Genomic DNA, 4,991 nt, shown 5'->3' with positions numbered 1-4,991 from the left:
GCTGGGTAAGTTTTCAGCACAAACAGGACCGTAGCTATAGCCCTGGTTTGCTTAAACTGTACCTGAGACAGCCAATTCTAGAAAGAGGTTCTGAGACACAACTTCTCTTTCCAGGTGGCCCCTGCAGGCAGCCTGAATCCAGACTGTTTAAAGTGCCATGTGTCTTCACATGACACTATGTTGGCCCTTATCAGAAAGGCCACAGGACATCTTGTCTATCTAGCCTCAAACATATGGTCTCATCACAAAGGCAGATGGAACGCAGGGAGGTGATGGGGACAGGTAATGCTTAGAGCCTGCTATCACTGCAGGGTAAGGGTCAGGCGCTTGGGGCAAGCTCAGGTTTTATCTGAGTATGCCATTTAGCTCATCAGTCCCAAATCTGATCCTGGGACCTGATCGGGAGTTTAATTCAAAGCAGCGTGAAGTTGTTCTTCAGGCTGTACGCATCTCATTGAGCTTCCCTACACACTGGATCGAGGCAACTCCAAAAAACTGCACATCAGGTATGCACAGTTTCATAGCAAATGCAAATACAAACTTGAAGTGTCATTTCAATATAGTGGATTGCATTTACAGCATGCTGGCAGCCTACTTAAATACCAGCATTTTCTTTTCCTAAGTGCATATGTAGTTTATAATGGCCAGCTAACTTCAGGAAGTTCCTTATGCTCTAAGGCTGAAATACTTGTATATACATCACTACCCCAAAGACTAATAGTAAAATAGGAAAATTCATTCCCTGCAGAGAAGACTCCTAGACTCCTCTAGGCTTTAAGGACATATAACTTCCAATTAAAGCTTTACAAAAGGGCTGATGCATGGAACAGCTCAATACTACCACAATATATGTCTGTCTGATAAGTTGCCTATGGCACTGCTGTAGCATTACAAAGAGGTACCAGTAAATCTACCTCTGAACGCAATTCACCTGTCTTGGGAATGACGTTCATCTTTCACAGTACAACATGGTCTCCTAGACAAAAGAAGAAAGCAAAAAACATCATTCCTATGCCAGGCAGAGCTCAACTTGAAAGAAATCAGATGAAATGTGTATCATTCATCTAAGGAACAAACCCACATTACAGATTTGTCTGAGAGACATGTGAATGCAACCCAAAAAAGCTATCCATTTCAGAATGGGAAGCTTGAATTCAGTCCAACCAGAAAATGCATGTTGAGCAGCATCCATTTATTCAGGGTAGTAATGGTTTCTTTCTAAAAGCACGCTGCCTTGTGTTAAACATGGCATATGTACCAACAGAAATCCCCATCTTTGTGAATGCAGGCTATCTGCCAGCTCCACAAAGGGATTTTTTCTTTTTAAATAGCTACTGCAGTGGGGCTGTTGCCTGCAGAGCAGGTTTTGTATGTTCAGCCTACTGCAATCATCAGGTCTGAGTGCACAGTAAATGGAATCCACAAGCCTTTCCAAGTCACCTCCTGTGTAAAGCCCTGAACAGACAGTCCCAGAAGTGAAGTAAGAACAACTTCTCTCTCCGCCCCTTTGGGCAGCTCACATACATGCTTTTAGCAGTACCCAAAACAAGAAAAACACCTAGCTCCACTACGATGGGATTGACAGAAACAGAAAGGAAATGAGAAGCTGATTAAGTGGCGAGCCAGCTTCACATGCAGAGAAACTTCCAACTTTCTTTCCTAATGACTTTTTTTAAAGCGCTTCATTTTTGCCTGCACTTCACTTGAAAAAAAGAATCTTGGCTCACGAGTTCTCAGTGCCTACACAGATGAAAGCTGTGAGAGGCCTTAAATGACTTCAGCAGGAAACTACTGGGAAGGGGAGTGGTCTGTTTTCTGACAGTCCCATTACACATTTCTAGGAAAAATCTTTTCAAGTTCTGCGTACGAAAATGAAACAGGATTACAGCACTGCCTCTCTCCTGGAGACAATCGCAACAACACTTTTCTTGCTCCCATGCTGGAGCCATGCAAAGTAATTCCCTTCTTTTTCCTCTCTCCTTCTCTCTACCTCAAGATCTTAGACAAAGGAATAGTACTTCAGATTGCAGAATTTTTTAGAATTGATGCATTTAAAGTCTGCTCAGATAGGACCCATATCTACTTCAGGTAACCCTGATGAATACTTTGTTCTGCAATTGCATTCATAAACCCTTCTGCCATTACACAAACCTCTCACAAACTGTTTAGTGAGCTCAGGAGTTCTCCACTTAGTAGCGATGACAAAGCACCGGACTACTGCGAAACCCATGACGGAGAAGCTGAGCAATAACAGACGCCAGCCAAATAGATCACTGGGGTGGAAGGTCATCCTCAACAGTATTTCCATTTTTCCCCTCTTGGTAAATTGCTCTGGGAACAATCCTCTTTTCTAGCATAGTGTAATCAAGAACTAGAAAGTCACCACCACTTATGCAGAGCTGCAATTCCTGGCCTGACTGGCCGTGTTGGGAATTCTAACTGATGTCTCCACCCAAGCAGCATGTGGAACCAATGTAATGGCTAACACAATTCAGAGCTTAAAATGGAGTGATGTTGCAGTTCCAGCTGGTTTTGTAAGTGAGTACAAGAGATTTTTGGAAGCATTAGAGGAGAATCAGAGGTGAGGAATGGCTCCTAGCCTGATGATGTGCACTAAGGAGCATGTGAGTGACAATGCAAAAAAGCAAGACAAAAGTAAAGCATCGCTAGACAGTATTACATTGTGAAATGCTCAGGACCAGGACAGCAATGACTGGTGGGACACAGTTCATGGGAAAGAGGTGCATTATTTTTTATCTCTGTTTTCAGAAAAGGCAGAGCCCTCTGCATATGGAGAGGTGAAGATATGTAACAGCCTATGGGTAGACAATAAAGCTTTCATTCTGATGAAGAAGAAAGGATCACTGTAAGTAGAGTTGGCCCAAATGCCCCTAACAGGTACTGTGACTCACAGTGCTCCACAAATCCCTTAATTATCAGAGCTGCATCTCTCTATCCACTAGCTTAATCCAAGCTAATTCTAGGACATTTTTCTTTCCTAACAACTGATATGTACTTTTTAACCAAACAAGTTTCCACCTTCTTCCCTAGTCTTAACATGCAGAGACCCAAAATCATTGGCAAAGCATGAGGATGACAAACATTTACCTTATTACTAAATATATTTCCATGTAGGCCCCTGCTTATAAGCAGAAGTTCTCAGCTGGATGCTAATTCTGATGTAGTTTTTTAGCAATTTATTTAAGTAGTATTTAGTAGATCTGCTGTCTATCCAGAGCCCCTGTTTAATGATTAACTGTCCTTCAAGCAAGCTGTATTCCCAACAGTACTTACTGTTCTTTGACGGCAAGAATCATACTGTTTTGTAGAGAAGCGTGTGGGGAAGAAAGGTCAAGTCTTAGGTCCTGAGTCCCCTTTGTATGTATGTTTATAGCTGTATACCTCATACCTGCACCTACCATACCTGATCCCTATCTGTCTAAAAGAATCCCTATGGCTGCATCATTTACTGAGATCAAGGCAAAGTTCATTATTTCTGGGGCTTTCACCCATAAAAACAAATTTAAAAGGCTGCTTCTAAAAAAATGAAAATCCATGTTTCCTTGAAAAGTCACAGATACCCGATCTCAGGCAATGTAGCTCTTAATTAGCATTAAAACAACCCCCTTACAACATGATCAACCTGTACATCCCAGTTTTGTATCTGCAGGTAGAACCCACCCTGCAAACTAGATCTAGCTAGGATCATTTTTGCTAAGTATGGTCTAAAAGGCTTTAATTCCCAAATAACCTGGTCTGGGAGAGGCAATTCTGTACACTCTGGAATAGTGATAAAATTAAACAGTTTGAAAACAGTATGCTTCAGGCTTGTAAGAGTCCTCAAACACACTACTACAAATGCAACAGCCTTTAGAATTACTAGGTTGAACTCTCATCAATCTGACTTATGCAAAGCACTAGTTTTTCCCCTTAGAGATAACCATAGTATCATTTCACTCTGTCATTAACAAGGATTATTTGGTTCTGAGGAAGAATTTATATACTGTCAATATGACTGAAGCACATAAACAAGCTGAGCACTTTTCTAAAATGAAACTGTAGGATGTCAATGCACATCAACAGTAAAAGGTATTTTAGAGTGCAATAAGCAGTGGGATAACTTAGTTACACAGCATCTAATGAGCAAAAGGGATATTGATCGGTTTGCAGTCCACTTCTGAAAACCAAAACAGAGGCTTTCCTTTTTCCCTGCTGAAAAAAAATCTGCTATTTTTTGGTATAAAAATACATTTAAACTGTTATTTTTAGACAGACCAGATAGACATGAACAGTTAAATACTCTCATTAATTTCAATTCATAATCTTGAGGAAGAGGGGGTGGTTCGACAGAGTTACTGAAAACAAGATGTCCATCTTACAGACTTTTCCTGTAGACAGGGTCTGAACATTCTTTATGCTTTATTCTCTCAACAGGAATGATTTTCCCTGGACATTAGTGATTCATGCGAACTCCAGATCACATCAGTAAAAAGAAGTCTTACAAGGAAGGACATGCAGTATCTCACAGATCACAGCCTTAAGGATCCAGGAGCAGTCAGCAGCTGCATCTTCTGTAAGTGAAATCAGTCAAACTTATCAAAACACTTCATAGAGGAGCAAATGTCCAACAATAATATGAAATGAATACAACAACAAAACCAGGTAAAACTATGCCTAAAGAATACTCTGAGGAAAATACCTGAAAAAGTACTTTGACTTTTTTAATCATCTTTCTATCTGATAGGTTTACTAAGAGTCTGTTTTACTCAAGCTTCTGAGCACCACTCTACATTTGCAAAGCATATTTATCATCCAGAGAAAGTTTTTTTCCAAAGGAAAAGGAATAATACAGCAGTCTTCAAAGATGTGAATTATTTCATCCCTTTACAAGCCCAGCATGTGCTCTCTCTTCTGTAATGACACAGTACAGAAAACAAGATGTAATTAATGCAATTCCTTTGCCAAATGTGGGAACTTATAAAGAATTGGCA

At 40.5% G+C, this 4,991-nt stretch overlaps 1 long non-coding RNA gene across 1 annotated transcript; it reads left to right on the top strand.

The window, feature by feature from the left end:
* Positions 1-1,503: 1,503 nt before the first annotated feature.
* Positions 1,504-4,679, top strand: LOC133265901 (uncharacterized). The gene is made up of 3 exons (XR_009742169.1): positions 1,504-2,088; positions 2,770-2,898; positions 4,435-4,679. It is a non-coding gene; the product is annotated as an uncharacterized LOC133265901 (long non-coding RNA).
* The last annotated feature ends 312 nt before the right edge of the window (positions 4,680-4,991 follow it).

Source organism: Pezoporus flaviventris, unplaced genomic scaffold, assembly GCF_033815535.1.
Source record: "Pezoporus flaviventris isolate CSIRO_AGI_PZ_B2104156 unplaced genomic scaffold, CSIRO_AGI_Pfla_v1 ptg000006l, whole genome shotgun sequence".
NCBI lineage: Eukaryota > Metazoa > Chordata > Aves > Psittaciformes > Psittacidae > Pezoporus > Pezoporus flaviventris.
The sequence above is the reverse complement of the archived record's forward strand: the minus strand, read 5'-3'. Positions and strand labels throughout refer to the sequence as shown.